The sequence below is a fragment of the Coccinella septempunctata genome, chromosome 7, assembly GCF_907165205.1.
Source record: "Coccinella septempunctata chromosome 7, icCocSept1.1, whole genome shotgun sequence".
NCBI classification, from domain to species: domain Eukaryota; kingdom Metazoa; phylum Arthropoda; class Insecta; order Coleoptera; family Coccinellidae; genus Coccinella; species Coccinella septempunctata.
The window spans coordinates 19244330-19255538 of record NC_058195.1 but is presented as its reverse complement, the minus strand read 5'-3'; the positions used below and the strand labels follow the sequence as shown (position 1 = coordinate 19255538).

At 36.3% G+C, this 11209-nt stretch overlaps 1 protein-coding gene across 2 annotated transcripts in view; it reads right to left on the bottom strand.

Moving 5' to 3' along the window:
* Positions 1–727: 727 nt before the first annotated feature.
* LOC123317522 (protein tweety) overlaps positions 728–11209 on the bottom strand; it is a 148569-nt gene continuing 138087 nt past the window's right edge. For both annotated transcript variants that reach the window (XM_044904096.1, XM_044904097.1), the window contains exon 7: positions 728–3044. The gene's annotated coding sequence lies outside the window, so the exon portion shown is untranslated. The remainder of the gene's footprint in view (positions 3045–11209) is intronic.

Below are 11209 nucleotides of genomic sequence, written 5' to 3'. Positions count from 1 at the left end.
TTATTTTAGATACATTGTTTTATATTATCTCATTGCTGGTCAGTGGGAGGTTGAGTTTGAATAGCAGTATGCTAGACTTCGCCTTCGCTGACTGGTCATGGGAGTGTATTTTTTATTATAGGTTTCTGTATAATAAAGACGTCGCATTTATTTATTTCATTTAGCTCAATATTTTTCTTTCCATTATCGCTCCCACCCACGACCATATATTGTGATTTAAATGCATTTATTGTAAGATCCCTTCTTTCGAATTCATTTTGTAGTTTAACTAACATATAATTGATGTCATCATATAGTCTTTTGCGATTATTATACCTGGTCGTCAGCAAAATTATGTGATAGCGAAACAGATGACGAGATTAGTGGAAATACCATGAGTACGTTTTCTCTCATCCGTAGTTTGGTCGAATTTTTTTTGTTGCCATTTCTCCTTTGAAAATTTCGCAGCGGGGGTCAAAAGAATGCTCGTTTATCAAACTTTTATGCTTCTTAGATCGCAATCATCATTACTTCGCCTATAAACCAATATTGTCTATGACAATTTTTAATGAAACACTCTAGGAGTGATGAAAAAGTGATTTTTTTATTCCCTTTCAACTCAAAAAATGAATTGGAGAATACGTTCAATTTTATTTGAACAAGCTTAAAAGTGAAGATTCAAATGTTCTTGCATAATCACGGTTACTTTACCACGCATAATAGCTACAAATGAAATTGAGAAACGTTAATTTAATAATCCTTTTTTATTAAATACATAACTTTTACAATGACTTAAGAGTTCGTGAAAAGTATTCTTGAACTTTACAAAATATGGCATTTACATGAAGTATTGAATATAATACATTGAAAACATGAAAAATCAGCTTGCAGGCCAATAAATCGATATACAAAATGCAAACATAAAGAATGCAGCATTTCGAAGGAAGAACTCATAATAACATTGATGATAAAATGTAAAAGTTATATAACTTTTATAAAACACACCTTTTTCATTCACAGAAAGATATGATACAAGCAATTTTGTATCAATAGCAGTATATTTGTGAATATAATATGAAAGGAATTTTGACAACCAATAAATGAATTTTTCAAATGTAATTTCAATAAAAGGGGAAATTTTTATCTTTGGGAATGAATTATCGAACTTCTGAATAATGACCTAAATGGTTTAGATTACTTGAATCTGTAAATAAATAGAAGTCTATTATAAAGTTTTTGGCAATTTATCACAAATTCAACACCAAGTCACTACGAAATATTTTACTTTTATTCATATGCTACCTTATCCTAAAAATGGAAATTAATGCTACTTCACACACATTCAAAGGTTTTATGTTCCTTATATTATGTATATTTATAGAAGAGTCATTTGAGTGAATCCTGTTTGATAATACAGAACATTGAAATGCATGTCACATAGTAGTAACAAATTCAACAATGAAAAATATTCAAGAATCCATTTGTATCTTTATTGTTTTCGAAATGAAAATTAGTGTAAAATTCAGTCATATTAGATAGGTATTGACTTCAGATCAATTTTTCAGTAAATGAATGTGTTACCTCGAGTTGAGTTATTTCGACACTGATAACTTTCATGAGGAAAAGTTTTTATACACATTATTATTTACAAAACGAACAATACATCAACGACGATGAGGTTTGAGAGTTTTACTATCTATGAGAGACTTAGGTTATTGCGTTACTTGGCTAATCATCCATTGACTATACGCCTATCTACTCCGAGAATTTTTGATCCCATTTATATGGCAAAGGTCTTAAAAGTATTAATTATTATATTTCAAGGTAAATATCAGATCCATATCTCTGGATTATTCTAAATGAAGTGATTTTGGTGAAAAATTGGGACGACTATAGTTAGGTACAAAAAATTTAACTCATTGATAAATAACAGAAAAGATTAAGATAAGAAGCAATATGTGATGATTAATAGCTTGAATTGGATTATATTTCGTAAAAAAGTTGTGGCGCCGTTACGTATCACAGCAGATGACTGCGTCTTTTTCGTACTGCTATGGTAGGGGAGATCATTACTGCACCCGACATTCTAATGTTAACTCGGTACCTTAACATCTCATTAAATAATGATGATATTATTCGCTATATAAAACATCATGATATTGAATTGGGCTAAAAAATCTTCAACTATATTCTACATTTGTCTTTTTGAAAGAAGTGCGTCTTGACTTTAGAGAGCACTGGTACAAAAATTTCTTCTGCAGAGAATTTTTGTTTTCTGTAAATTCGATTGAAAGACACTCTGACTCTTTTGTGAAAACTAAATTAATTTTGCAATCATCAAATTGGGTTCATGATACAAAAAGTGTCTATTTCTCAACTATGTACTACCATTTTCCTGAATTACTACGTTTTTTTATTGAAAAAAATCATGAATTGACTAGATGAGAGAAAGTATGAATTTTCTAGTCTTCAAAATTCCTCCGTAAAAGCTTTGTGCTTTGTTCACAAAAACTTGGTTTTCCTATTATTACATAGAATAGAATAAGAGGTATAAACCTATTATATTATATTTTCCCTGCCTGCAATTACCCAAACATAAAAAATAAATTTATAATTCAGTTACAGCATACAATTGACGTTCGGTTTCATTATTGGCATAAACTGGACCCTCGTGCGCTTGGTCTTGTATTTTGGCCGACCTGAATTGAGAATGGGAGGACTGGTGTTGAACGCCCGCACCCCTTTGAAGAGATCGGAACTGCGTGTTTGGTTGGAATGAGCTGGTTCTATCTTGCCACGCACCCCTTTGAAGAGAGCGAAAATTAGCGGGATTCAACGGTGTCTCGATGCTAGTGTTCGGTACCATGGGTACTGAGGGTTGTTTGCGCGACTTCTCGTCCGGTGTTTGTGGAAGGGGACGCCTACCCAGGGTACTAAACTTCTGAATATTGGCAGTCCTTTGTTGGCCATCCTGATGGGAAGCACTTCGAGGAATCGAACGTTTATGTTGATGCTGCTGATCAAACTTAAAACCTTTGAAGTTTGGGAAATCCTTGCAGGCAGGCCTGAAAATGAACAGATTGCAACGTTAAAGGACCACTTGAATGATTTCCCTGCTGTTTATCTATACTGGTGAAACAAGATGGGTGCTAGCTGTTAGAGGTGAAACAATGCATGTCTGCGACTTTTACAGATGTTAGAGATAAAAAACATAAAAAATATCTAGAACATGAAAACTCTAGGTACCTACTTGAAATATATTTCTAAAATATGGTTTTTGAAATGAATTCATAATTTTGTAGTATGACCCTACTTTAGGGACCTGAAAAGTGAAGCGGTCTTCGTACATTTGAAACTCCGAAAAATCATCGCTTGTATTGCCGAACCTGGTTTAATTAACCCTCTAGGCCAATGAGCAAATAATTTTGTATTCTGGATTTGAATATTGAAGGCATTTCGAAAGACTATGTTTCAAAATTACTCCGCCATTGTATAAAGACAAGTGGTCTTTATACAATGCCTCCGCGAAAGAGGACTTATGTATTAATTGATATTTATTTATCTCTGTACAATTGGGATCTAAACGAGGTGAACCCCATATAAGGTATCCACTAATTAATAAAAAAAAACAGCTTCGATACAATATTAGGAACTAGAACTTAATTTTTATATGTAACAAGACAAATAGGAAAAAAAACATATTGGAACAAACATGAATCATCCAAGAAAATTCTCCTTCAAAATACGTTTTGCGGCTGCAGATTTTATTACAGAAATATCAAAAAGGTTGGAATACTGATTGGCGTGTCTAGAGATCCTGATCATCGGAGAATTCTGGGAAGAATTCGTCCGCATGAAAGGAATGTGGAAAAGTTCAACAGTTCTTAAATTTCTTGTTGGGACATTTATTCCTATTTTAGACAATAATTCAGGACACTGTATAAGACCCTGCAAGATTTTGAGCAGAAATAGAATATCCGAAATGGCCCTCCCATCCTCGAGGGACATAATAGAGAATCTTCTTCTAGCTAGTTGATAGTTATGATTATAGTCGAAGGTAAACCTACCACACAGTTGACGCAAAAATCTATTCTGTACTGATTCAATCCGAGAGACATATTTTTTGTAGTGAGGGCTCCAGATGACACTTGAAAAATTGAGTTTAGACGCTACAAATGCATAATATAATGCGAGTATATTCGAGGGATTTCGAAAATATTTAGTCCTCCTCATCACGAAGCCTAGCACTCGCGGCTATGAAGTCGATGTGCTGGTCCATCAACAATTTAGAGTCGAGAATAACCCCAAGGGTATCTGTTCTGATACCGGAAGAATCTCACCATTTAGTTGGTAGGAAAAGTGAATACGGGATTTTTTGCGGGTAAATATCATCTGCGAACACTTCTCAATATTTAAAAATAAACCTTTCTCCCGGCAGAATGCGACGAATCTATTCAAGTCAGATTGGAGTAATAAACAGTCGCGGAGCTCTCGTACTCGCATATATACCTTGAGGTCATCAGCAAACAACAGGAATCTGGCATATTTAAAACATTTTTGTATAGGGTCGATATAAATCAGAAAGAGAAGTGGTCCCAGGTGAGATCCCTGAGGGACAACCGACGAAGAAGTGTATTTAAACGACTTGAATCCCTGGACCGAAACAAACTGTGATCTACCCTTGAGATAGGATTGAAACCAGCGCAGGAGATCGCCCTTCACACCAACCTCCGAGAGCCTATTAAGTTGTATGTTATGGCTTGTTTTATCAAATGCCTTACATAGGTCGGAGTACACAGCATCGACCTGCTCCCGCGCGTCTAGTGCATGTATATATTCAGTAAATACTTATAAATTATAATAGTTTCCACAGATCTCCCACGAAAGAAACCGTGTTGTTCTGGTATTATGAGCTGAGCAACATGAGACAAGAGATACTTATGGACGAGTTTTTCGAACAACTTCGGTATCAACGATAATTTGCTGATTGGCCTGTAATTCCCTACATCCGATCTCTGGCCGCATTTGAAAATGGGTATCACCGAAGCTTCCTTCCACAAAGTTGGAAAAGTCCCCTCCGTGATAGACCTGTTGAATATGAGGACATAATCAAGAAAATTGCGGGTACATGGTCAGGCCCTTTATCAAGTTCAGTTCATGAAGACCCTCGAGTATCTCATTCCTAGATAAATGAATCGAACTGAGGATATTGGTATCAACGCTTTCCACTGAATCACGATTGAATGAGTACAGGGGCTTGACACTTCCTTACCCCCACCCCAAATACGGTTTTTAGTTCTGCAATCAATCGCTATGTGGCACTGCATACGAAAATATTCTCCACAGATTACTGTATTCTGACATATTGGATTTGTGAACGCCAACACTGTCAATGTCAAAGATATGTAATATCTTTGGTCAATGTCAATACGTTTTAATGCAAATTCTTGTTTACAAACGAGATCTTATACGAGAGTAAATTAAAAATACTCATTTATTGAACTCGACAGTTTTATCAGGAAATCAATTTTCTTGTAAGAAATATTTGATTCAAAGAACCACGTAATTATAACATTAATCGTTTATACTTAAACCAATCCAAACCCTTTAAAAATTGTGTTAATGGAAATGAAAATCAAACTGTGTAGTCAGTTATCAAGCCATTCCGTGGGGTCAATGATGAGCTCATTTCTCAATGGGGTAAGTATTATTTTCAAACATAATAATACAAAAATTTACTATTTTCCTTTTTAGAAATCAAGCATCCGGTTCAGCTTCACAGAGAGGCTATCGACACTGCTGACTTTATACTATTCTTGGATGAGTTATTTGATTCGTTGAATGTATCCAGAGCTTGGACATCCACTGCGAAACTCTTAAAGAAGACGGTTAGTATTCAAACAGAACACAATGTTTGTTGGGAGCAGGCGATACAAATTTTCAACAGTACATATTTCATTTTATTGCCCTCGAAAGAAAAGATCCATTATGGTGCCACTTTGAAGAATATAGTGACAACATTGAAAGCATTCCTTTACCTTAGGCAAAAACTGTTCAATGATTATCACTTTAAATATATTCTCACTGGGGCTTTCAATCAAGATTGTTTAGAAAACCTTTTTGGGTACATTAGAGCACATGGAGTAAGGAATACTAACCCAAATGTTGAACACTTTATTTCATCATTCAAAACTTTAGTTATTAATAATTTCATGTCAGTGCATTCCTGGTGATCTAACTGTGAGGAAGATAAAACAGGGAGTCGTTGTTTAGAGACTTTGAAATCTTTCCTGCAGGAAAATATAAAATCCACATAGGTCTTTGGGCAACTAATTTTTTTTTTCCGAATTTTTCATGCATTCTAAGCTTTGGCATGCTGTTTTCGATTTCTATGGCAGACTCCCAACAAACATTGTGTCCTTTTAGGATAATGTTGAAGATTTCTGAACATATAATAATTTCAACCTCATTTCCTATGAACAATATTATTACTGTTTATTATAATTATTGTCTTACGAAGATATGTGACCCTACTGACATTTTACCTCTGCTCATATATTCATTGCCATAATTATGGCTTATGTATTTCCATATTTTTTTTCCTGTGCTGGAAATATCAATATATGTATATTTTTCATGAGATGTTTTATTTCTCCTTTAAATTCGCCCTAATAATCCATATTATTCTATCGACGTCTAAAACACCAGTGAGTGGGCTAATTTAAATTTCGCGCCTTGCAATTGCAGTTTCCTTTTTTACCGACATTACTCCCGGTTAGTTGGGTGGCAACCGCATGGGGGCGCTGAGGGCGGGATAAACTGTATTTTTCACCGTAGAACGTGAGCGTCAGATCTATTCTACTCTGTAATCTGTGAATGAGTACTTCTCAGGTTCAAAAACCGATTAGAAGTGGTCAGCCAATAGTTGACAGACACTACCGCCGCCAGCCGCAGTACGTGCACCCAATTGCATCTCCGACGGCAAATGATTCGATCCCACTCCATTTCTCGACACGAAGTTCCAAAAAGAACTAGGGCTTGATCGCACGCCTTCCTCGTAAGATCTGATGAATGATTTGTAATCAGACTCGATAAGCATTTTCGATCGCGCTCTCAATTCTTTGAATATGTTGTAGTCATTAGGATTTCTGTGCATTTTCCACTTCCTATGACATTTATTTTTTTTATTATTGTTTGAATTGTTTTTTCAGAATAATAAAATGGGAATTGTTTTTGTTTTTTCTGTGAAGGTACGTGAGCATTGATTATAAATTTCAACTTGATATGAAACAATTCTTCAGCTACATTCACATTCAAGCCCTGCAGAAGGCGGTTCCAGTCTATGGCAGTAAGAGCACAGTTGATCAAATCATAGTTAGCTTTCTTATAATTCAAAAAGGACGGAATGGTTGCACTCAAATATCTTATGCATCTTATTTCTAAAAAGAACTCAATCGATGGGTGACTTGGATATCCATTTACCATCGGAAAAGCGCTCTTATTGATGGAAGAAATACAAAAATCGGAACACAAAATCAGATCCAAAAGCCTTCCATTCTCCTTAGCAATATTATTGAACTGCTTAAGATTAAGGTAAGCAAAGGTATCGAGCAAAGCCGAATATTTATTTTCTACATTAAATGGTTCCAGGACACCATGACTCGCCTCTCTCCACCGCGTACTCGGAAAGTTAAAGTCACCGCAGATCAGAGCAAGCCGGTTATCCTGAAACGAAAGATTATGTAGTTTCGAGGAGAAGAAAGTATATGCTAATGAGTCATCTGGCGGCAAATATGCACAACACACAAACACACAAGCATTGTCTACAAGAAACGAAACCCATAGATCCTCGGCATCACTTTGGAATTGAGTCCAGAGAGTTGGTTCGAGCTCATTTCGCACAGCGATAAGAACTCCACCACCCTCAACCTTCGAACTTGCACTCGACTCACGATCACGTCTGAACACACTGTAATCGCTGAGATTCATCAACTCGCAGTCAAGCACTGAGCTGTTTAGCCATGTCTCTGTGATGCAGAGGATATCAGGCTGATATGCTGCAACACTAGTACAGAAGCCATGAAGCTTCGTTCGAAGTCCCCTACAGTTTTGATAGAAAACACTTAATCCCATTATTTAAAGCGAAATACACATTCATGCTGACTTCCAATCAAAGATTATTGTCCCAGGTGTTTTACAAGGTCATCGTTGTTCCTAATTTGGACTATCTTTGAGTGTTCCGTCTTTCTTGCTAAAATGTTTCCATTTTGCACCCAAACAAATTTGAAGTTATTCGCTTTCATTAATGAAGAATTTATTTGGAATTGTACTCATTTTGAATCCGTAACGGTTTTCTTCATTTTTGCGGGCGATTTTAGCCGCTTCAAGGAACCTATCCCGATTTAATTTAGAGGCGAATCTGACAATTATATTTTTGGGCTTATCAGTATTTTGGGATGGTACCCTGCAGACACTATCTTTCATGTCGGGGCTAACCGATTGCTTCAAGAAACCTCCTATTTCAGAAACGGTTCTTACAAGATCCTCTCCTCGACTCTCAGGTATACCCTGCAACTCGAGGTTATCGCCATTGGTAAGATTCTATATTACTCAATCGATTACTCAGAGAACCGACTGCAGCCCTGAGATCCATATTTTCCCTCCTCAATTTATCCACAGATCGACAGCAATCATCGACAGCAGACAACCTCATCTCGAAATCCGTCACCGTATCTGAACCTTAGAACATAGAATATCAGGAAGGAGCTTTTTCGAATAAATGTGACGGGAATTGTGCGACGGAAACGGCCATATTGGTCTTCCAAGATCTGATTTGAAAAGTGGCAGACTTGGAAGTCAAATGCTTCTATTATCTGTGGCCAAATGAACTAAGTGATGTTTTAACTTAATTTTGGTAATTTGGATTCTTGAAATTTGCTGGAAATAAGGATTTTGGATATTTTAGCGTGAATAATTCATAGGTAGGTGATTTTTCAAGCTGAATATCAGGTATTAATTATATGAGTTTCTGAACTTCATGACATAACAAGGTTATCCCATGACAATAACACTCCATGGGCGTAGGTGATGTTAAGTCATAGACCTTAATACCATTAAGTATATAGCCAAGCAGTGTTAGGCGGGGTGAATTTCCGCTTTGATTAAAAATTTGAACGAGCGTGAAAAAGCTTGTGACTTTACGTCAGTGCTTTCCTAATTTTTTTGATTAATCAGAATCAACTGACTATTGAAGTTAGTTTTTAGGAAACTTCATTGTCCCACGCCACTGTTGAAACGGAAATATATGTCGGCCATATTTCTTCTCTATTCCGGTCAAATTGAAATGAGCAATATGCTCCTTCCTGTTATTCTATATTCTAAGATCTGAACAGAAATTCACGGATTCCTTAAGTTTCTGCATTTCATCGATCATCCTCCTCATCAGTCCTGGCAAGTCATCAGGTAGAGTACGCTTATCCTCCGCAAACACATCCGATTAAGATTCCCCGAACTCGGAATTCTTAGCGCTTGAATTAGCCTATCTCGTACGGGGACGAGATGATTCGCGGCAGCCCGCGCATATCCATCGCCCACCGGGGAGACACCGAGTTGCTGCTTGGAAACATCGGAACATGTGGAATTCGCATGAAAGAAATTACGACAAAAACCACTACATTCTACAGCCGGATTGTTCTTAGATATTTGTTTGGTACAAAACTTGCAGACCGTCATAGTAATAGCGATAGAAAATTCCAGAAACAGGAATTAAGACTATCGAGTTCACCAAACGCACAAACTGGCCTTTAATATTTTATTAAATTCAACGCGCCGATTTGAATAAAAATATAATAACAACGATATCGATACACACATGCAGTCGGATGCACGGAATAATTGGTTATAATGTTAATGATAGAAATGGTATAGCTTTAACTGATCGGATGGAAGACAATGATTCATTTGATTTTTGATAGTAAAGACAAATCCTCATTTTACTCTGCGAGATGGATACAATCCGGATCTATGTTATGATAATAACATAGTGATAATAACTAAAACTTTTTCAGAGTGAGTCTAAGAATCCTAAGTGATTTTCCGCGTAGCCAACATAGGCCCATGTTATGTTTAGATAATGTTATTCTTTCTGCTTCCTCTCTGATTAAACTTCGAGAAGGCACTCTGACTAAAATCGATAGCGACATAAGGTTCGTAGGTGTAGTGAAGGCTGCAGCTTAAAAACCATTCCTAGAGGTTTTCGTCAAGAATCCATTTCTTGTTGGTAATAAGAAACCCAAAATTTGTAAAACGATTACAAAATTCCCCACCTCAAGGAAAATGCGAAAAGATGACGAACTCAATAAATAGTGGTCGTAAGGAGAAATAAAAGAGAGAGAGGGCTGTTTTGAGGAAACCTAGGTGAGGCTACTCCACAAGCGATTTCATCTTCCATTTCGATCATGAACTCATTGCTTGTCGACTGATTGATGATTCTAATTCGATTGAAATTTCACAATCAAAAATAAAAGATATGAAGCATAAATTACAATTTTGGGGCCTCGACTCCAGCTGTGATGTCTCTAATCAATTCAATATGAATATGAATACAGAGTGTTTCACGAGTAAACGAAGCATAATATTGTAATATAGGTGGCTGTAAACTAGACTGTAATATACAGAAAAGTTTGCGGATTAATTTTCACCCCATTCGCCTTTTTAATGAGGGTATGATAAGTTTTTTTTCGAATTCTTCATTGATTCTATTATTGCCATTATTGGATCTATGAATATTATGGTCTAAAACCTACTTTTTGTTATTGAAACATTGATCTTATTCATGCACGAACAAAAGTATTCATCAGTATTTTATGTCCCTGACAACCGAAATATTTTGAGGGAAAACCGTAATATTATCATAGGAGGTGTAACAATACCGGTGTTCAAATGAAAGGTTGAAGAGGGGATCTTACCGATATCTATTAGTTCATAGATTCATACCGACCAATCCGTGTTATTAGGAAGGACCATACCTCTTACGTTTTCAGAATTCGTTTATTTTGCAGTTCTTTCCTTTCAACAGTGCTGTTTTTCTTCACTTATTCCGTTTTCCTTCTCACACTATCTCTTTCTGGGCCGTTTAGATTACCGTACAATTTGAATCTGTCCAATGGAGACATAAGTTTCCCAAGAGGGGGAGAATTTTCCGAGAGGGGATTTTTCTTCCGAGGCCCTC